Source organism: Grampus griseus, assembly GCF_964374135.1.
Source record: "Grampus griseus genome assembly, chromosome: 18".
Taxonomy (NCBI): Eukaryota; Metazoa; Chordata; class Mammalia; order Artiodactyla; family Delphinidae; genus Grampus; species Grampus griseus.
This window is the reverse complement of record NC_139012.1, coordinates 3,697,979-3,721,464: the sequence shown is the minus strand read 5'-3', so window position 1 is coordinate 3,721,464 and position 23,486 is coordinate 3,697,979. Positions and strand designations below refer to the sequence as shown.

Sequence of the window (23,486 nt, the reverse complement as noted above, 5' to 3'; positions counted from 1 at the left end):
ACAAAATAATAAAACAAGAAAGCTATATCTATACATTTCCCATTAGAGATCACCTACCCATCATTTCCAGATTGAGTTTTACAGATTTATCAGGAAGAGACTTATTAAGAGGAGTCATTCCATGGCTATTTAAAACTCTGCTGCTCTTGTCCCAGTGAAAGATGTATTTGGAGCAGGTACAGATGCAAGAGAATTTACTTTCTATGCCCGATACACCTCACTGTCAAGACCAGCATAGACAGCGCAGTCATCTTCCTGCACTTGAACATCTGAGCATTGTTTCATTAGGTACTTTTATATGGTGACTTCTCATTCGTTATTGTGTTTTGATCCTTACTCCAAATAAAGCGTACACTTGCTGATAACAGGACCTGCATTTCCCCCAACGCTTAGCCCAGCACCCTTATTCATGGCAATTGACTGACAGCCTCATCTAGCAGCAGCTTCTGGGTCCTAGTTGTGTTTCTTGTTTCATAGTATGGGTTGGACCCGCTTAGTGAATACACTCCTGGTGCACGCCTGCTGAGAATGGGTCATTTCTTCATGCCATGCTGTAAAGTACCTTAGAAATGCAGTGTCAAAGGCACCTTCTCCCATCCCAACTCTTATTGGGATAGGAAGTATTGGAATAGAAAAGATCTGGAATAAAGGAGTTTGGTCTTCCCACTCTACCAGGATATCGCCTTACAGCCTTACCTAGATGGAACCTTAGTGACATATACAAGTGTCCTCTCATAGATTGTGTCCCCGGCACCTAACACAGGGCCTGGTACGAGGCTGGTGGCTAATAACTATGCTGTTGCTATTGAAGTGATTAATAAATCATTCAAGCCATTTTGCAGGGAATTTTCTTCCTCTTTATGCCTCCACTAACGTTTATAAATTCTGTGTCACTAAACACACACACACAACACACGTACGCACACCAAGCACTTGTCAGACCAGATTCTTTAAATCAGTACCTCTCAACCATGGCAGCTCAGTAGACTCACTGGGGTTTAAATCTTTTAAAAAGTACAGATAGCTGTGTTGGGGCCTGGGCAGTAGGTAAGGTTGTCAGATAAGACACAGGATACCCAGTTAAATTTAAATTTTAGATAAACAACCAAAGTCAAATCCATTTTCCTTGTTTTTTTTCCATCAAGAGGAGATACTCCTCTGGTGTTTACTTACATACAAAGTAAATATCAGAAGAAGCGAGAACTTTGGTTTCTATCGTAGGCGTCCAGAACAGATTTTTTGTTAAGTTTCTCTGAGTTCTTTTCATGAAGATGAATTTATTTATTTCTAAAAAACTTTTAACAGTTTTAATAAACTATGATTGACGTACAATAAGCTGCACCTGTTTTTTCCGTTTAAAAAAAAATGACAAGTTTTGACCTAAACCTACATCTCAGAAACCATTTCACAAATCAAGATGGTGAACCTGTCCATCGGCCCCAGAAGATCCCTCCTGCCCCTTTTGTAGCCTCACCTTCTTACCCATCCCTGCTTCCTCATCCCCAAACAATCAATGATGCTTTTGTTTACTAAAAATTAGTTTCATTTTCTGAAATATTTTGCAAATGGCATCATAAGTTGTGTCCTCTTTATCTGGCTTCTCTTGCTCAGCATAGTAATGTTGACATTCAACCATGTAGTTGTGTGTCATCAGCGGTGTGCTGGGCTGTATTTCTTTTTAATGTTCACTCACCTGTTGATAGGTATTTAGGTTGTTCCCAGTATTTGGTTATTACCAGTACGGCTACTATGAACACTTGTGTCCCAGTCTTTACATGGACATGTTTTCATTTTGGCGGTGGAGTTGGGGGTAAAAATATGGGAGTGGAATGGCTGAGGCATATGGTTAGCATATGTTTAACTTTTAAAAATACTGCCAAACTCTTTTCCAAAATGGTTGTACCATTGTGTATTCCCACCAGCAGGGTATGAGAGTGCCAGTTACTCACATCCTCTCTAACACTTGGTGTGATCAGTCATGTCATTTGTTACATTCTAATGCGTATAAGCTGGTATCTCATTGTGGGTTTACTTTGCATTTCCCTGATGACTAATGATGTCAGCCATCTTCCCATGGACGTGTTTGCTATCCATACACTTTATTTGGTGAATTTTCTGTTCAAATGTCTTGCCTAATTTTTCAGTGGGCTGATTGATTTTTAGACTTCTTTATAGGTTCTGAAGACACGTATATATTAAACATTTAATTGGCACACATTTTCTCTAAGATTGTGTCCTGTCTTCTACATTGTGAAAAAGATTACATAGAATTGGTGTTAATTATTCTTTAAATATTTGGTAGAATTTACTGGATACACCATTTAGGCATGGAGATTTCTTATTTGGGAGGATTTTAAGTATGAATTCAATTTATTTAATGGTTCTCAGGGTAACTAGAGAAGGCCCACGCACAGCAACGAAGACCCAACACAGCCCAAAATTAATTAATTAATTAATTAATTTTTAAAAATGAGTAAAATTTTAGATTGTCAAAAAAAAATAGTTCTCAGGGTATTCATGCTGCCTAGTTCATCTTGGTTGGATTTCAGTAATTTGTAGTTTTTAAGGAATTGATCAGATTTATCTATAAAGAGTTGTTCGTAACATTCCCTTACTACACCTTTGATATCTACAGCGTCTGTGACAATATTCTCTATTCTGATAACTTTATCTTCTTTTTTTTTTCTTCTTTACCAGTCTTGCTAAAGTTTTATCAATTTTATTTATTCAAAGAACTAGCTTTTGATTTTGATTATTATTTTATGTTCAAATACTTCCACCGATTTCATCTCTTATATTTATTATTTCTTTCCTTCTGCTTGCTCTAGGTTTATTTAGTTCTTTTTTTCTCCAGTCTTACAGTAGAACTTTAGCAATGTGAAATCTTTCTTCTTTTTGAATATAAGCATTTAATATGAATTTCCCTCTACTTGTCGAAATATCATCACTGAGCTGATGATGAGTTTCCCACATTCTTCCAGTAGCCACTGGCCTGGAATCCAGGGAGCTATAAACCCAGAAGTTGGTATTGGTGCAAGTGGAAACAGCTCCAGGAGAAGCCCTCTACTCCAGGCTCAAGGGGCAGGACATGAAACTAGTAAAGATCCAAGCATGTGGAAAGGCACTGTTTTTATCCCCTCCAATCTCTCATGCCTCATCTCAAGCAGGCCTGTGGCAGAAGGCTCATAGGCAGCTAATTCTCTGAGGGAGGGGAACTTTCTTCCCCAGTCAGAAGAGCTCCCAGGAGGGTGGGATGAACCCCTATTGATCTCCTCTCTTTCCTGTCAACCTGCAGCTCAGCCCCAGATGCAGGCACAGTCAAAGGGATGCACCATGGAGGGGATAATAAAGCCCCAGACTTCAGGCTGGAAGACAGGAAAGGGGAGACTCAAGGAGCAAGAAAGTGCTAGTGAGACTGGGAAGGAGGGGGAGCCCTGGAAGGTGACACAATAAAGCCTTTTAAGAACCCAAGGCTCACCTCCAAGCTATGTGTGTGAGGATCACAGATGTATTTCCCTTTTTTTTTTCCATTCAATTTATTTTTTATAGACTATATTTAGAGCACTTTTAGGTTCACAGCAAAGTTGACTGGAAGATAAAGAGATTTCCCCTATGCCCCCTGCCCCCCCCCCAACATGCACAACCTCCCCCATTATCAACATCCCCAAGCAAAGTGGTACATCTGTCACAATAGATGAACCTGCATTGACACATCATTGTCACCCAAGGTCCATGGTCTACATGGTTCACTCTTGGTGTTGTACGTTCGCACCTTCATTTTTCAAAGATATTTTTACAAGTTAATTGAGTAATTCGAGTATGATGCATCTTGGAGAAGCTTTCTTCACGTTTCCTGTGCTTGGGGTTCAGCAAGCTCCTTGGATCTGTGAGTTTCTTGTATCTGTGAGTGTGCAGCTTTCAGTAAATTTGGAAAAATTTTGTCCATATTTTCATGGAGGATTTTTTCTTTCTCACCTACGATTGCCTCTCATTTAGAATCTCCAATTACGTGTGTAGTAGGTCCTTGAAGTTGTCCCACAGATCACTGATGTTCGTCTCTGTTCAATCTTCTTTCTCTGTGTTTCATTTTGGATAGTTTCTGTTGCTGTGTCTTCAGGTTCGTTAATCTTTCCTTCTGCAGTGTCTAACCTACACTTAATCCAATCCAATGTAGCTTTTGCTTCAGTTGCTATAGTTTTCATCTTCAGAAGTTCAACCTGGATCTTTTAAAAATCCTTCATGCTTTTAACATATTTCATCTTCATTTTAGTATATATTAGTCTACTAATGCCATTATCTGCCATTTCCAGGTCAGCGTTGACTGGTTAATTTTTCTCTTTATAATAAATCATATTGTTCCCCTCCTTTGCATCCTCGTCATTTTTGGTTACATACCAGATATTGTGTTAGTTTTTCAGGGGTACGTATTTTTGTATTTCTGTAAATATTCTTGAATTTTGACTAAGAAACAAGTAAGTCACTTGGAAAAGTTTGTTGTTTTGAGTTTTTCCTGGCACGCTTCGTTAGTTAGAACCAAACCAGTATGTAGTCTGAGCCTAATTACTTTATCCTACTGATGCAGGACAATTGAGTTCTCTTTCCAGCGCCCCATGAATTGTGGAATTTTTCACTCTGGCTGATGGGAATAGCCCAACCTTCTTCCCGTCTTTGCCGTGAGGATGGTTCCCTCTCCTCCACTTGGGTGGTTCTTTCCTGGGACATTGGTGGTTTATTCACATGTATGTGGTGGTCAGTATTCTGCTTGAGACTCAAGAGGGCTCTGAGGATCTCGGGACTCCTCTCTCGGTACAGCTCTGTCTTCTCAGATTGTCTGCTCTGTGAACTCAGGCTGCCTTGGCGTCCCTCATGTCCCAGCACCATCTCCTCCACTCGGGGAGAGCCTCAGCCTTCACCTGGGATTCCTCTTTGAACCACAGCCTGGAGCCTCCCCCCATGAAGTAAGCTGGGGGACTCTCAGGGCCTAACTCATCTGTCTTCCTGTCTCTCAAGGATCACTGACCTTCATTGTCTGGCGTCCAGGGCCCTGAGAATCATTGCCTCACATATGTTGTCCAGTTTTAAATTGTTTGAGGATGGCAAGTAAAACGAGTCCCTATTCCTCCATCTTGACTGAAAGCAGAAATTTATAAATTGATTTTTTATATTGGATTCCTACTGGATGGGCCTTTTACCTATTAAATTGTTCCTGGGCTAGGTTGTGAGCACCTATAATCTATTCTTACAACAGAGAACTTCCTAAAACGAATGGTATTGTTTGAAGGCTTGTATTTTTTAGGTAGTTTTTGATACTCTGGGTAATAGTAGACTTTTCTCCTTTGATCTTCCAATTATGTATACCAACTTTTCCTAAACAGACTTGTATCTCTGTAGAAAAATTAACATAGAGCAGCTGGTATTTTATAAAATGATGATTCTAGGCAAGAGTTTGGATAGGAAGTGGAGGTGAATACTATATTTGCTTGAATGTGCCTGGGATTCTAATTAAGCTAAAATTAAGCATGTTACAAATTGTCCAGGAAGCTGATGACTTTTTTCTTATTCTTAGAGAATTCATGGGTTGGAAGTTTCTATGACCAAAATGGCTAGAATTGCATATTTATGTGCACGGCCCTGAATAGACTTAGGAACATTCTACCCGACACCCTGTGCCAAAAAATAAAATGATTTTGACTCAAGAAAAAAGTTCCACCTGCTTTGCCCACAGTAGAATTTTGAGAGTTAGCAGGAAATCTCCCATTCTCTCATTGATGATCTACCAGTGCTTTAACCTGGGGAAACCCTGAGACATAAAAAGATCCTAAGGTATTTCAAAAATTAGTAAGTGACAAGGGTAGATACCTTTCACTTACATTTCTCATGTTATCTCAGAAATCTTTACAGCCATTACCTGAAAATATTGCTAAAAGCATTTATCAGATCAAGAGTAAGACTCAGGGCTTCCCTGGTGGCGCAGTGGTTGAGAGTCTGCCTGCCAATGCAGGGGACGCGGGTTCGTGCCCCGGTCCGGGAAGATCCCACATGCCGCGGAGCGGCTGGGCCCGTGAGCCATGGCTGCTGGGCCTGCGCGTCCGGAGCCTGTGCTCCGCAGCGGGAGAGGCCACAACAGTGAGAGGCCCGTGTACCCCCCACCAAAAAAAAGAGTAAAACTCAAAAAGTTAAGACTTAAGCAAATGCCTCTGGCCTTTACTGTGTACTATTGCCATTCCATTTCAGTGGTCTGGGAATATATAAACATACATATGTAGCATATATAGTATAATATATAGAATACTAACAATAATTGATCTGTTTCAAAGAAACAAACAAAAAACCTAATCAAGACAGGCCTTGAGAGGTATATATATATATATATATATATATATATATATGTGTGTGTGTGTGTGTGTGTATTTATTTTATATATATATAAATAAATGAGTATTGTACATTCTTTCCTCAGGATTTTCATGTTATACATTCATTTACTTAAAAAAATAAAGTCTTCACGTGAAGCTGCAGGTACATCATTCATTGACGTATTTAAAATTAAGAAACGTAGCAATCACACATGAAACCTGACAAAGTGCAGTATTACATGATGCCTGTACTTCATTTCCCCTGAAGGTTATTTTATTTCTTGCCTTAAATCTTACCCAGGACTTCTCTAAAGACCTACAAGCTTGAATGCTCAAACACATCTCTAAAACGGTTTTCCATTAGAGTTAGTATTGAGTTCCTACAAATGACCTGAGGCCCTGCTAAGTGTTAAGGATAGAAAGATGCATGAGTCTTGCCCAGATCTGAAGTTCCTCCCAGGTAAGTTGGGGGAAGAGACGCAGGAGATGGTACTGGGGTGCTGTCAGAGCCTATAAGTAAAGCCCGTTACCCCCCCCCAGAAGGAATTCCAAGAGGACTCTTGAGCGATGATGGGAAACAAGCTCGCTGCCAGAGGTGACGGAGGAAATCCCAGACTTAGAGGGAGACCTGAGGATATGATGTGAACAAAGGGAAGGAGGGAAGAAGCATCAGAGGGCGTCTGGGGAAGACATTCTCATTGCAGTAGCCTAAGTGCATTAGGGAAAACGACAGCTGAGAGGAAGGCAAGAGCTGTGTATTTTAGGTACAAACTTGGAATTTATCCTGTAGCTAATAGGCACTAAATGTTTAAAACCATGTGATACTGTGGTTTCATTCCCCTTCAAGCTAGGTCAGGGGTTGGCAAACGATGGCCCACGGGCCACATCCAGTTGGCAGCCTGTTTATTAAAGTGTTTTTGGCACCTGGTACCCCATTTGTTTACGTGCTACCTGTGGCTCCTTTCACATTACAAAGGCAAGATTGAGCCTAAAATATTTCCTGTCTGGCTCTGTACAGTAAAAGTTAGCTGGTCCCTCCCTGAGCTAGACTTCTCCAGCACACTTTCTTCACCTGACACTGGACCAGATCATTGTTTTGGGGCAAGATAATTGTTTGTCATGGTGGGCTGGCCTGTGCATCGTAGGACATTTAGCAACATCCCTGGACCCTACACACCGGATTCCAGGAGCTCTCTCCTCCCCACTCATGACATAAAAACATGTCTCCAGACATTGCCACATGTGCCCTGGAGGACAAAACCACTTCGGGTTAAGAACTGTCTCTGTGGATAAGCATCAAGGTCCTACTGTAGAGCACAGAGAGCTATACTCAATATCCTGCGATAAACCATAAGAGTATGAAAAGAATATGAAAAAGGACGTATCTATGTGTATAACTGAGTCACTGTGCTGTACTGCGGAAATTAACACAACCGTATAAAGCAACCACACTTCGATAATTTTTTTAAAAAAAAGAACTGCTTCTCGTAGCTAGGTTTTAGTGAACATGACCTTAGCTAAAGTTGAAACAGTAGGAATTTGAGGGAACTGAAAAGACAGATGTGGGGAAAAAAACATATTTTGGATGTGGAAATAGCACCACTTAGTGATTATAAACACGAGGCTTCAAGCAGATGAGCATCAGGGATGACGTCTGTAGGTCTGGCTTGGGTGCTCGGTCCGGTGCCTTGGGTCACAGTTAGGTGTCCTTCACTGAGATAATCACAGAGGGACAAGCAGGTATCAGAGGGAAGAAATGAGTTTGGCTTCGGACACAGTAGGTTCAGGTACCTTGATGTGCTCGGGTTAAAGAAAGCTAATAACCTGCTGAATATGAGAAAATTCTGGCAGACGAGGTGTATTGGAATGTCACTAGATTGTGGTCAGGGTTGAAGAAAACCAGAGGGTGCAGCGTCAGCAAAGCCATGAGAATATGAAGCCTTTGGGAACTGCGACCAAAGGAATTTCTGCAGCAGAGAGAACCAGACGAGGAGCACAGGTTGTCTGCTGTATCTCTGTGTGAGAGAGAGATGCACAGAGGGTGCCGGGCAGAGGAAAGAGTGTGTACATTGAGCTGTGGCTGAGAGTCCAGGACTTTTGAAAGATAGAATGAGAAGAGGCCAGACAAGAAGAGATGGAAGGTCAAGAGCTCCATGGCCTCCAAGGAACACTGTAAGGAGAGGCAGCACTTAACGTGGCCTGAAACCTTCCCAAGACGAGTGTAGGTGAGCAAGACACTTTGCTTAAATGTTGTATAAGGCCAGGTTCCTTATAAATTAACTCCTAGCGTGTACAGACATCGCACTTGGCAGGTGGCAATTGTGACGGCAGGAGAGGGTTTTCACGGGCAGCAGCATCACACCGGGTACTGGCAAGAGTGTGTGAAAGAGGTGAACTGTCTGGGGATGCAACTGAAGTCGGAGCTTGCATCTTTCTCCTTTCGTAACATATCTAGGGCCACGTGTGCACTACACAGCTTTCTAGAGCAACACATGTATTATGTATTACATGTAAACACAGGTTTAAAGTTAATCCATTTTGTCATTTTCACTGGAATTGATCCACTCAGCAGTCCTGTTTTTAGCTGGTTTGGGGATAGTTTAAAAATGGTTTTAAATAAATCAGCCATGGGCTGCTTTTAATACCACCCAGTCAGAAGGTATAGAAGAAGACACATCTGAAGAACAACGGGGACTTGAAAAGTGTTTTAAACGATCCAATGAATAAGAGAAAAAGTGTGCTGCTAGGTAGCACTTGTGCAGGTACAGTGGCCTAGAGGAGAAAAGATCTTTGCTGATTTCTCCTCATGATCACGTCTGCTCCCCGGCTTGGGTCCCCAATGCTGCTGAAGTAACCAGCACCTCTTTGCTGCTATGAAGTGAGTCCGTGCAAAGGTGGACAGTGAATTCCACCTCGGAGATGGTGACCATGCGCCAGCTAGACAAAAATGGCCAATTCCCCTTAATACATGTTCCAAATACAAATAAGAAATAAGTGACTATGAAACTGTGCTTTCACTTGATGTCTAATATGCGATGTGATGGTACAATCATTGGTTTTTATATATTTCCATAAGGGGATGGTCACCAGCAAAGCAATATCCCTGAGTTATTATAAAAATAATATTAAATATTATTTAAGTGCATTTACTTTATAAATGCTATACTTCTATATAAATATTATAGATTTAATTATCTTACTATATAAAATAACATTTAAATAACCATTAAAATTTTATTTTCTCCCACCTCCTCTCATTGCTTTTCTTCCTATCCTTCCTTTAGTCACTCAGCCAGCAGTAGCTTGTGGAATGTGTTCAACATAATAAATACTGTGCAGTACTTTAGGGAGAAACATATGGAATGCATAGAATATTCTCCTTTGCCTCGGAAGCTAGGGAGCCCGAGGATGACAAAGGGAGTGATGCGATAGAGGAGGATGCATGCAGTGTCTAGTCCAGGCAGGTAGGTTTCCAGGGAGAGGGTTCACAAAGTCTCCTGGAGTACATGTCATTGACCCCAGGCTTGAAGACCACCTAGGATTAACCAGAAAAGAAATCAATGAACAGTTGTCCACACAAGCAGGTGCAGAAGCACAACAATAAGGATCAATTGTGCGTTCAGTAAAATTCAACGTGGCAGGAGTGCGTGATCCTGACGGCCGGGAGATGTTTAACTAGGGAAACACAAAGCCTGTAAAAAAACCTAGGACTGCATGCTGAAGGTGGGGAGTCCCCGAAAAATGCTGAGAAAAACGGTGTGAGGATTTGGAAAGACGGGCAAAGCAGGCGCAGTAGGAGACTATCGATTCCAGGAATTGAGACATCAGTAGCTGAGGCTTTACGGCGGGAACTTAATTGAGAGGAAGAGGACAGAAACTAGGGATGTTTAGGATGTGAAATGATCAATACACGTTGACGGACCTGTCTTTAGAGACGTCCAGGTTTCCGGGTGAGGAGGTGGAAAGACGGTAGATCCCACATAGGAGGATTAGGAGGGAGTGTGGAACTTGGGGTGTGCGTGGGAGATCCACACTGGCTGTCCAGGAGGCAAGGGGCTGCATTGGTGTGAAGTTCAGGAAAGTGGTTACTGTGTCTCACAGACACACAATTTTAACATCAGTTTATAAGGGATGCTTACAGCCTTGCGGGTTTTGAGACGGCTCAGGGAGAAATTCCAGGAGGGGCAAGAAGCACGTGCTGAAAAGCACATGTATTGATGAGAAGGATGGAGGGGATGAAGTATATAAAGGAGGCTGAGACGTTGTGGGACAGCTTAGGGGCAGCCTCGAAGAATGGCAAGGAGACCATTTCAAGGAGGAAGGAGTCAGTGGTTTCATATGCCACAGAAAGGTCAAGTTATACGAAAACAGAAAGGATCGCAGGAGAAAAAAGCCCTGAAATGCAGCCATTGGATTTGACAGTAGAGAATTTGTTAGCTATCTTGACATATGAGGTTTCGATAAAATGATGGGCACAAAAATGGAAAGTGGATTGCAGAGGTTGGAGAGTATATTGGGATGAAGAAGAGAATTGGATTCGATTATTGTTCCAGTGCTAACCCACCCCTTGCTAATTCTCAGTTACCACATCACATTGTGGTAAAACACAACTTTCAAAAGGGGAAAATCATGACTGTCATACAAATGTGTTACGAACACCTCTCAAAGATTTTATTCAGTTCCTTAGGTAAAGAGGAGACTAATAAGGTGCTACAACCAGATCTGATTTACAAGTGAAGAATTTATTTACAGAGATTATATTCTCTAGGGGCAAAGTTTATTTACCCCGCCATGACGAACGTCCTTTGTGTTGCTTTGGACAGAAACTGTCTGCATGTCATCAGTTTCTGTAGTTTAAGTTCTATCACAGCAGAGCTGCAAAACAGCTGAGTTTAAAGCAATCAAAGATTATACCTCTATAGAATTCGGTAATCCCCAAGGGTCCACTGGACAATGCCCAGAATTCTTTTGAGAGGACATGCAAAGGCAAGACCATATCTTGTTCACCATTTTTCCCAGTATCCAGCAAAGTGTCGTACACACGTTAATCTTAATGGTAATTGTCAAGAGAAGTGATAGAAAAGCTAGAGATGATTAGAACCAGAGCTTTTAAGTGTGTGCAATGCCAAAGGTGTATATGTGTTACTGGACATGAAGAGACAGAGCATTTTGCATATTATTAATTCCTCTAGGGTTCTAGTCAATCCTAACTTTAATCATGCCTTCTCTGAATTAAAACTTTCATTAGAGGCTTCAGTACCTAATGGTGAGTGATATACTTAAATTTCCAAGATATCTCAAATAGCACGCATCTTACATCATTTGGACTTCTCCAGCCAATATTTTCAAATAGTAATAATAAGTAATCAATATTTAATATGACAATTATGTGCACATTTTATTTTCCCTCAAAATATGGGTGTACTGGGTTCTAATTCAAAAATGTTAGTTACCCTTCACTATTTGTTATATCATTCAAGAGTAACATTACCTGTATTTAAAGTGTCTCATTAAAAGAGAAAAAAAAATAGATGTTAAATTTTTCCTTTTGATCCTATGTTCTTAAAAATGTTCATTCCTTGCATTTCTTGGCTGGATGACAACTCAGTTAACTGACATTAGAATTTACTGCTGCTAATTTTCCATGACTCACCACAATACAAAGGTCAATTTTGTCTTTTTTTCCAGTTTCCCTTTTTCTTTTTTTAATTTTCACATCATTTTTAAAGTTTACTTTCCATTTGCAGTTATTACAAAATATTGGCAATATTCCCTGTGCTGTACAATACATCCTTGAGCCTATCTTCTACCCAATAGTTCATACCTCCCCTTTCCCCATGCCTGCATTGCCCCTTCCCCCCACTGGTAAGGGTTTGTTCTCTATATCTGTGAATTTGCTTCCTTTTTGTTATATTCAGTAGTTTGTTGCATGTTTTAGATTCCACATGTAAGTGATATCATATGGTACTTGTCTTCCTCCGTCTAACATTTTACTCAGCGCAATGCTTTCCAAATCCATCCATGTTACTGCAAATGGCAAAATTTCATTCTTTCTTGCGACTTAGTAATATTCCATGGTGGGTATGTACCACATCTTCTTTCTCCATGCATCTATCGGTGGACACTAGGATTGTTTCCATGTCTTTGCAATTGTAAATAGTGCTTGTCTGAACATTGGGGTGCATGTATCTTTTCAAATTAATGGTTTTGTGTTTTTGGATATATATACCCAGGAGTGGAACTGCTGGGTCATATGGTAGTTCTGTCTTTAGTTTTCTGAGAAACTTCCATACTGTTTTCCATAGTGGCTGCACCAATTTACATTCCCACCAACAGTGCACAAGGGTTCCCTTTCCTCTGCATCCTCACCAACGTTTGTTATTTGTAGACTTTTTGCTGCTAGCGATTCTGACAGATGTGAGGTGATACCTCGTTGTGGTTCTGATTTGCATTTCCCTGTTGATTAGCAATGTTGAGCATCTTTTCACGTGCCTGTTGCCCATCTGCATTTCCTCTTTGGAAAAATGGAAGTATCGGATGACGGTATTTTAAATTAATGCTTTTTGTGTGGTATTCACATACAATGGAATATATTATTCAGCCTTAAAAATGAAGGAAGTTCTGCCTTTTGTGCGAACATGGATGAACCTGGAGGACATGATGCTAAGTGAAATAAGCCAGACACAAAAAGACAAATACTGTATGATCTCACTTATATGTGGCTCTAAACAGTCAAAATCATAGCAACAGGGAGTGGAAGGGTGGTTTCCAGGGGGTGGGGGGAGGGGAAGACAAGGAGGTGAGGGTCAAAGAGTACAAAGTTTCAGTTCTGCAAGATGAGTAAGTCCTAGAGGTCCACTGTAAAGCATTGTGTCTATAGTTATCAGTACTGTATTGTTATCTTAAGAATTTGCTAAGAGGGTAAATCTTATGTAAGTGTTCTTATCACAGATAAATAAGTAAATAACTAAAAATAAAGAAGGCAGAAGGAAACTTCTGGAGGTGATAGTTACGTTTATGGCATTGATAGTGGTGATGGTTTCACAGAGGTACAGTTATTTCCAAAGTCATCCACTTGAATGCTTAAATATGGACACACCTCCATAAAGCATTTTTTTTAAATAATGAATACTTTCCAAAATTAACAAACATTATTGGGTTCAGATACTGAACCCCAACTCTTCATTCAGCTCTTGTCACACATTTTCAGAAGTAGACATTCAAAAGAAAATTTCATCACTGTGCAAATCGGGAGATCTAGTTTCAGTGCCAGGCTCTTCCCTCAGAGCTCATAATAATTTCATTCTTCTTCATGATCTGCTAACCAATTCTAATAACAGTGATATTCAGAATAGCAGGTTCCTATGGTTGTAAGTAACTCAATTCAATATCTGAAATCGACATAAATGTATTGAAATCATAAAATAACTGGCATTAGCCACCAGTCTTCATAAAATGTTTTAGCCATTTACCTGGAGAAGAAGTGTCTTCTGTGTTTAGTAAGGAGAGAAAACACTGGAACAACAAATTTTTCCAACAAATAAATCAACCTGCCTTGGTTTCCTGTTCCTACTCAAAGATAGGAGGTCAGACTAACCTCAGTGGGTATTTGGTTAGGGAGCAAATTGCTTTAGGAACAGGATAATGTTACTGAAACCACAAAGCTTAGAGAGGGCTCTCATTTAGGCTTAAACAACAAATGAACAGCTGTTCTTTTCAGTTTAAGGAAACAAGCTGTTCTGGTACCTGAAGAATACAGGCTATGGCTCAGCCAGTAAATTCTGCAAAGTGTGGAGGGGGAAGGGTGGAGCACGTCAGCTTCCACGTCCTCACCGACTGCGCCAAGCATCCTCTTGGGCGTGTGTAACGGGATCTGAAAACAGCAGCACTGGGTCCTTCTCCTGCAACCCTTAGCTCAGCTCTATCGCAGATTCAGTCCCCCGAGAGGGCCCAGCCTTGAAATGTCCCCACAGTAGATGGCCCTGCAGTGCCGTACATGCAGGGATGGGATTTCTGTGTGGAAAACTATCTTCCGGCCCGATTAGAAGCAAGTACAACCCTGGCCAAGAAACAGGTTACGTGCTGCAAAGGCGGCTCAGGAAATGGAACTCTGTGTATATTTCACGCCAGGACACTTGTAATTGAGTGTTTCTCCTCCATGCGTTTACTGAATCATTCGAACGTTCTTCCGTTGCACAATTAGAATGAAATGGTGGGACGGGCTTGAAGTAAGAGAACTTGAGAGCGTTGTCATGTAAATTCTAGGCAGGTGCTCTGAGTCCGTTGTTTATCTGCAGAGTGGCACTGGCTAACCCCAGGAGCCAAGGTAGAATTTCGCGTTCTTTTTTATTACTCAGCTCCCATATTGTCTGGGATGAGAGCCTCCGGCTTAATTACATGAAGTGCCTGAATGAATGCCACACAATTAAGGCCGCATCCCCGGGCGGTCTGCTTGGCCGCGGGCTCCGGACTGAGATGCTTCCGAGGAAGGTACCATACGGCGTGAGTGGATTCGTTTTGGTCGTGTGGTCCTCGGCACCCACCGCCTTCACCGTGCCGGCAGCTCCCAGGCTGCAGCCGGTTGGCACGTTAGCGGTCACAGCCGAGGGAAACAGCACACCTTCGGTAGAGCTCACACAGAATCATCCCGGGGGTTTTCAGATGAAGGCTAAAAGGGCTTCTCCAGGGCCTCTCAGCTGGCCCAGGAAGTAGGGTCCAGGATTCCCCTCACTCTTTTTGTTTTTGTTTTTGTTTTTGCGGTACGCGGGCCTCTCACTGTCGTGGCCTCTCCGGTTGCAGAGCAGAGGCTCCGGGCGCGCAGGCTCAGCGACCATGGCTCATGGGCCCAGCCGCTCCGCGGCATGTGGGATCTTCCCGGACCGGGGCACGAACCCGTGTCCCCTGCATCAGCAGGCGGACTCCCAACCACTGCGCCACCAGGGAAGCCCCCCCTCACTCTTCTGTATTATCTCCTTTCTCTTGCGTCTGCATCTCCACCAGCAGTGATGTAAAAGCCAGGCACTGAGTTTGAATTTTGGATGCTGTGTTTTAGAGTCGTAACAGATAAACGCCTAATAAATGTGGCTGTGATGACAATAAATAATAGCATAATAATGGCATCAAAATAACAGTAACAAAAGCAACACACACACACCCAGCATAATGAGGGAGGAGGAGAAGGAGACAGAGAAGGGGAATATCATCTTGCCGTAGGAGGTGTGGAATTCAAGGCAGTAGCGTGGGGTCCTGCTCTTTACATGTCCTGTTTTATTAATAGTCCTCATTTATACATTAATCTGTATGACGGTTACCTTCATCCTTTCAGGCTCAAAAACAAAAGGGGCAAGTATCTGTGTTTGTCCCATCTCTCGTACACATTTAGTAGGAGACATGTTAGACTCAGAATTCTATACCCTAGACTAAGAACCTAGCTTTGCTGTAACTTTTTGCAGTTATCATGTAATCTCTGTAAATGTCGTTCTGCGGTTGCTGTGAGAATTCAGTGATGATACGGACTGATCCATCATCATACCTGGAATCTTTAGGCCCTGGATAACTCTTCCCTGGTGTTTCTCCCTTCCTTCCATCTCTCTCTCCCCACCTTGCTTCTCCCCTGACCCATTCTGAACTCCATAGAATTGCATGTAGAAGTTAGGGATGACCCTGGCCAAGCTAGTCACCCAGCCTCGGACAGAACTGTCACGTGGGCGTGCAGCTCTGGGGTGACATCAATGGGGCAGCTCTTCCACCACTACCGCCCACCTTTCCCCCACCCCCACCGCCGGCAACTCTTCCCAAGGACTCTGCTCCTAGGGGGCTCTTGAACCAGGAAACCCATGGGCATGTGAAGGCCACAGTGCCTTTGAATGGTGTAACCATTTTCGAAAGATGACAGCAGCCTAGTTACCATCATTTGGAAAGAGAAGAGAACTGAGTCTTGCACAGTGGCGTGAGCAGTAGGTCTGGAATTGTCAGAGTAACGATGGAAAGACTTTTCCCCTTAATAGAGTCACATGTAGAGGGGCTTAATGATAGTCCCAACAGATGCAAAAGGAAACTCAAGACCAAATTCCAGTTCTGAACACTCCAGGAGACCCCAAGCCCATGGCAAAAGACAGCGAACGTCCCCTTCCAGTTCTTCCTGTAAATATATAGGGAAAGGGCGTGCCTACTGAGGAGGGGATGTAGGTGAACCCACTGGAAACTGTCAGGCTGACGAGGGCACAGCAGGTGCAGAGAGATGTTGGGGGGGGCAGACGGGCAGGTGCCTGTGATGAAGACTCCACGTGGTCCTCTGAGCAACTCAGGCTTTGCTCTGCCGCGGAGGAGATGGGCGGGGCGGGTGGAGCAGAGCCCGCCCATCACAGGACCGTCAGCTCCGGGGGCTAACACCCAGACCCACCGACAGCCCTAGCTGGGATTTCTAAACCTTAAGACTCACGGAAGAAGACAAAGAATGGGTAACACTTAACACAATGGATTTTTGTGTGAGCTAGAGGATTTTGGACGTTTTGCTTTCGCATCCTTTTCTTTAAAAGGAAAGGAAAGGGATCCTCTTTAGTTGAAAAGCACTTGTGCAAATCCTCTCTCTCTGTGTCTCATTTCTCCTTCCTGTCCTCCCCCCAACCTCCACGTTGAAATAGATTCTATTTCTCTCTCAAGCCCACTTGTACTCCTGCTTCTTCGTACTTCTCAGCATCTTCATGACGTATGTCAGTCCCGTTGCTAGGCGGCTGTTACGCTCAACCCACCACTCAGCATCCTGAATGCTGGAAATTGGCCCCAGATAGCTAGAAAATCACCCTTCTGCACCTGCACTGCGTTTACCCTGAGAGCAGGAATATGAACAGTACAATGACAATCCAGGCAAGTTTGCGGAAGGGGTAAAATGCATCCCCGTTTAACCATAGCCAGACGGCTACGTTCGTGCTACACGCCAGGCAGACAAACCACCCAGGGCCCTGTGGGAAAATTTCAAGGGAATGGTTAGAGAAGAAACTGTGTCCTCATCCTATCAGAACTAAACCTTAATGAGCGAGATAACCTGGAGGAAAACAAATACACAAAAATTAGCATGGATAGAATGTAGGACTCGTAGATTTCTACAAGTGTTGCCCATGCTGTCTGAACATTCTTCCTTGCCGCTGAAAAGCAAAACACCCCCAAAACTTTGCTTGATTCTATTTCATGCTGAAGCTGATGACCTTTTCTTTATTTATGCCATGAACCACGAGAGCCCGGTCCTCGGGCTTCTCCACCATCTGCTAATGTCTTGGATCCGTAGGATTCTGGTTTCTTCTGGACGTTGCCTCAAGTCCTCCATCACAAATCCAGCAGCCCCTTGTCAGTGCTGACATGCTCGCACCTCTCCACGAGGGTTAGTGCTGTGGACCCCATCTCACACCCTGCCTTCCCCGGGCTGCTCTGAAATCACACAGTCCCCGCCCCACCTGCCCCTCCCCCCCTCCTGCACCTGCCTTCACCTGCTGTCCCTCTCCATGCTTCCTCCGACGGAGAGTTGCCTCCATGCTCCATCTTCCTCTTTCTGTGGATTATCCAGGCCTGTCTCAGGTAGAAGGAGGTTAACGGGAATCCTCAGGCATTCTTTTGTTGTTATCAAATAAGTAATTAAAATATGTCCCTACTAAGAGAAATGTCATCAGGTCTTGGTTTTCTTATTTCAATTTCTTATTTCTTGGTTTTCTTGTTTAAGTGGTTTCGGGATTGAAACTGTCACGACATAATTTTCTTTGAGAATGAAGTCCATATTCAGCAAACAGAAACAATTTCAGAGAAATTGCATCTAAGTTTTTTTTTTAAAAGCACTAGCTTAATATATATCCCTTGCATCTTTCTAAGGCAATGATTCTACAATTTCATGATAGTCAACTAAGAGTCACTACAATGTTTAACCAGACGTCTACGGTCACTGCATAAGCCCCCTTTTTTTGGTCTCTGGGACCATGAGGGATAGAATGTCAAGGTTCTCCTTGAAACTAGAAGGAACAACCACTTTTGAAAAGAGGAGTATTTATTTCCTCACTTTCCTTAGGTTCTATTGTACTTTACATTTCTTAATTGTTAGCTTTTTCTCTGCTTCTTCAACTTCAATCTACCCATCTTAGAATACAGAGACCCCAAAATGAAAAGGACCAGTAATGAGGTTCTTTCACTTATAGTTTTGTAAGGTGTGGTCATGTCTGTTATTCTTCTATTGTCATCATATTCTTGATTCTGTGAGTGCATTGAGGAGAGGTTTCATGAATCCTTGATGTAGAAAGAGCACTTAATGACGAGTGTGTGTGTTATAGAATTTTTCAGTAGCCATGATGGGACTTGCTGGGAAACCCCACACTTATATACTGGCAACTTAGGATGTAGACTGGCAGGAAGGGGAGGATGAAAGTCGTCAGAGACACGTTCCCAAGAGAAGTGAGGCAAATGGAGCGTCTAACACAGTTATAGGTTTCAACTGTGTTACCCCGAGTAACAGAGAACCCTGAGTATTCAGAACCGTAATGGAAAGAGGACCAGTTTCCCACATGGTAAGTACTGTCCTGTTCGGTCAGACAGAAGGTCGTGACAGAGAAGAGACTGACTCTGGCTGAGGAATTGACAACCAGGGAGGCACTAGGTCTGGTTCGGGGGTGTTGGTGACATTGGTCTATACCTCCTTTGGGAGTTTCACCTCCACTCCCCGTTTCTGGTTCTCCTGAGTTGCACTGACCGTTTCCTTCGGTTTATGCAGCATTGGCCCAGGGAAATAACTACTCTTCCCAGACTACTCCATCTCAGTAAATGTCAACATCATCCTCAGTCTCCTAGGTCAAGAAATGACGTCATGCTCTCTTCCCTTCACATCCACATCAGTGCACTGGGAAATCCTATTGGATCTGCCTCAAATATGGACAGAGTTCAACCAATTCCTACCATTCCTGTTGCTTCCATCCTGGGCTGTGGCAAGAGCGTACAGAGGGTCTCCCCAGCCCCCCACTTGTTCCCTCTGCCTGCTCTCAGCCTCACAGCTGTGACGATTCTTTAAATGTCAAGTGATGTGACTCGTCTGCTCAAAGCCTTGCTCCCCGGGACTCTCAGAGTCAAAGCCAAAGTCCTTGGAATCACCGGTGGGGTCTTCGTCCTCACCCTGTGTGGATACCTCTGTGGGTCCATCTCCTCCATCTTTCCTCCCTCTTTTCTGCTCCAGCCATGCCTGCTTCCTTGATTCCCTAAGCAGGTACCATCCCCCCCCAGGCTTCCAGACCCCATGCCCTCAATTTGGATCCCTGTTCCCCAGAGAGAGCCATGCCTCCTTCCTCACCAGCAGGTATCTGCTCACCCTGAAACCTTCCCTGCTCTATTTTTCTCCATCTCTCTTGTCATATCTGACATCCGTCCTCATTTACATTTCTATTATCTCTCTCTCCATCATGGGATGTAAGGGGTATAAGGATCTGTTTTGTTTCCTGCTGCATTCCCAGTATCTATTTTGTGCTCAGTCAATATTGGTTGATTGATTGAATGAGCCCGAGTGAATGAGCCACACGACCCAGATTCTGGACGTGGAACTAGGTGCCAGTCACGCCCCTCACGCCAAACCAGGATGAGACAAGAGTGAGTCAGCCGGGAGAGGTAACATTGACTTCAGAGTCGGCTGGTTTATCTGGGATGCAGGGCAGGTGTCAGCCTGAGGATAGGGAATCGTCAGTGGATGGAGGTGACCACCTCTTGGGCAACAGAGGCCAGGAGGGTGTGGGGAACGAGAGCGAAGAAGTGCCTTCTCCAGTCACACCAGCACTCTCAGGACCATGTGCAGCTCCAGGCTCGGGCTGGTTATTTCCATTTGGTCTGAAATTGAAGTTTCTATGAGATCATGCTTCAGTGCAGTGATGGGCCCGTGACACCACCCAGAGATGACACTCACATTCCAAAAGACAAGATGTTTTTAATTACACTAAAATAGAGTACCTCACCCTGTCTAAGATGACGTTTTTGTCTTTTCGGTTGAAATGTCAGAATTATACCATTTTAGGTGTCAAAAGAACAATATAAAATGAGAAAAAAAGGCACCAAGTGTTAAGGTTTTTTGTTCTGACTTGTTAATACTGTATTCAGATACTTGAATTATGTCAATTCACTTCTTGGTGATAATTAGCAAAGTTCCAGAATGAGACAATTATAAAAGAATGAGAAGATAATTTGAGTGATTTCATTGCATTGTGTGACTCTGGGTAAGTGGTGGAAACGCGCTGATTTTCCTGAGTGTTTGAATGAGTCTGTATGTCATTATGAGTTTAGTTTACTGCTAAAGAAAAGCTCAGTCACCCAAAGGTCAGAGAACCAAGAGCTCTTATCTCTGCCTGTCCCGTATGCTGATGGTTACTGTGCGTTTGGAACTTGAATGCTCAAGCTCGTCTCTTTCACTCTGGAACTCTCTGGGGCCGGGGCTGCTTCCTTCCCGCCTCAGCCGGAGCGATGGTGGTGGAGACATTGCCTCCGGAGTCAGGCTGCCCCAGGTTCAATCCCAGACCCTTCCACCATCTGTGTCAGGTCCCTAGGACTGCCCTCACAAAGCACCCCAAACAGGGGTGCTGCGAACAACGCAGATGTACTTCTCACAGTTCTGGAGGCCACAAGTCCAAAATCAGGGCATCGCCTGGGCCCTGACCCCCTGAGACTCTGGGTGGACTCCTTCCTTGCCTCTCTGGGCTTCAGGTGGTGGCCCCGCAGTCCTTACAGCTGCGTCACCCCACCTCCATCATCACGTGGCATCCTCCCTGTGTCTCTGTGTTTACGTGACATTTTCTCTTCTTATAAGGACACCAGTCCTGTGGGATTAAGGCCCACCCTGCAGACCTTCTCTTAACTGCATTACATCTTCGAAGACCCTGTTCCCAAGTCAGGTCACGCTTCTTCTGGGGAGACACAATTCAACATCATCTGTGTGAACTTGGGCAAGTGACTTAATTTCTGTGACCGTCAACTTCTCACCATCAAAAGGAGATTATCATCCGTGCCCCCTGCGTCTTGGAGGAGTGTGCGAAGTGACTAATGAAAAGTCCCCTGCATTCATTCGGTGCTCAAGAAGTGTCATTCCCCATCCTCCACTCTCCCAGCCCAATTTCTTCATGTATGCATACTTTCTACACGCATAGGCAATGGAGCAGACACCATGGGATGTGCAGAGATGACCCCGAGCCCTGGGGAAGCTCGCACACTTTGAGGACAGATACAAATTAAATTAATGATTACAACAGAACCTAGAATTTGGGTCGCACACACGTGCGGTACTGAGAGAGGGGAAGATTACCTGCTCAGCGCTTTGCCAAGGGCCTCACAGCAAGTTTGCTGCAAAGCTGGACCTGAATCTTGGTTTAGATCCCCAATCCAGTTTCTCTCCTATTCACATGCATTGCACGGTTATGTCAGTTATCACCTTTGAACCACTTAAACATTATAACCCATAGTCCCTGTTTGCCCGCTGATGCTCCGATGTCATGTACCAGCATCTTTTGGGGATGCCCATCACCTTCGGGTGGTCCCTCCACTGCCCCCGTACACTCTCCTCCCGGTTCCCGGCCTTCCGCACACTGCAGAGTAGAAAATCATATTCTTGCCTCTTATCAAAAAAAAAAAAAATCACTGAATACTTCCATCATCTATAGATCATTTGAGACCATTCAGTGTGCTCAAAACGATGAGCAGGATTCTTCAGAGCCGTGCCTCTAGCGCTACAATTCCTGTTCAGTCTCTGTTGCTTGCTATTTTTACCCCCTCCTGTACCCTGAGTTGATACATGAGCGAAAATCTATGTGTGAGAAGGGAGGGTGTTGCTGATGCGGCCGTATTTATTTTGTCTGACTCACGGCGAGCAATATCATGACAATTCTCAATCCAGGACAAATAATACGGTAAGTTTTCGGTGACAGTATGCTAAAAGGATTTTAGAGGGGAAATGAAAGTCTGCTACTGAAAAAGTCACACAGGTGTATTTTCTCAGGATTCATGTTATACCCCAGACCCACAGTTCCTGCCGCGCTTCCCCCTCCAACCTCGCTTCTCTACCTCACTTGCAGAGATAAAGATGTGCGGTGGCCGCCAGTGGGACTCGTCCAGCCCTCTCAGTGCCCGGCTGGATGGGGGTGGTGAACCGGGTGTGTAGGCGACACACCGCCTTCCTTAGATGTCCTCAGGAAACAAAGGACTCATTTGAGAAGATGCCAAATTTGCTGCAACAAACTTTAGATGAAAAGCTGAGATATTTTACAGAAAATAACAGAAAACTTAGGTGATTTAATTATCACCTTTGAGTTCCCAGGGCAGCCCAACGTGTGAGGATCATAAACACACCAGATGCAGTTAGATTTTTTTCTCATTTCTCCTGTCTCTCTCCTTCCCCCTCTTCCTCCCCCTCCCCTTCCTCCCCTCCCCCTCTTCCTCCCCCTCCCCTCTTCCTCCCCCTCCTCCTCCCCCTCCCCCTCTTCCTTCCCCTCTTCCTCCCCCTCCTCCTCCCCCTCCCCTTCTTCCTCCCCTCCCCCTCCCCCTCCCCTTCTTCCTCCCCCTCTTCCTCCCCTCCTCCTCCCCCTCCCCTCCCCCTCTTCCTCCCCCTCCCCTCCCCCTTCCTCCCCCTCCCCTTCCTCCCCCCTTCCTCCCCCTCCCCTTCCTCCCCCCTTCCTCCCCCTCCCCTCTTCCTCCCCATCCTCCTCCCCCTCCCCTTCTTCCTCCCCCTCTTCCTCCCCCTCCTCCTCCCCCTCCCCTCCCCCTCTTCCTCCCCCCCCTCTTCCTCCCCCTCCCCCTCCTGCTCTTCCCCCTTCTCCTCCTCCTCCTAATGTGGTTTGGCTTCCATGTCAGGCTAAATGCCATAAGTGCAAATGAAAATTTCACATAGATTTTTTTTAATGGGTCATATAATTTTGAAAGGCATTTTTTTTGGAAACCCATAGGAAAACTTTATATAGTCATGAATTTCAGCCAAAGAGCGAAATTTAATTATTCTGAGGAACTTTCCAAAAATAAAATGTCCTTCTTTTAAAATACTCAGTATCTACTCCATGGGGAGGAAGCTTCTCTACCTCTCACTTAAATAAAACTTTCGGGTGTTCTGGTGTCCCTTCATTATAGATACTAACTACC

General features: G+C 44.0%; 1 protein-coding gene across 1 annotated transcript in view; it reads left to right on the top strand.

Moving 5' to 3' along the window:
* Positions 1–23,486, top strand: part of MYO16 (myosin XVI) — a 424,969-nt gene that overhangs the window by 311,150 nt on the left and 90,333 nt on the right. The gene's annotated exons all lie outside the window — the stretch shown is intronic.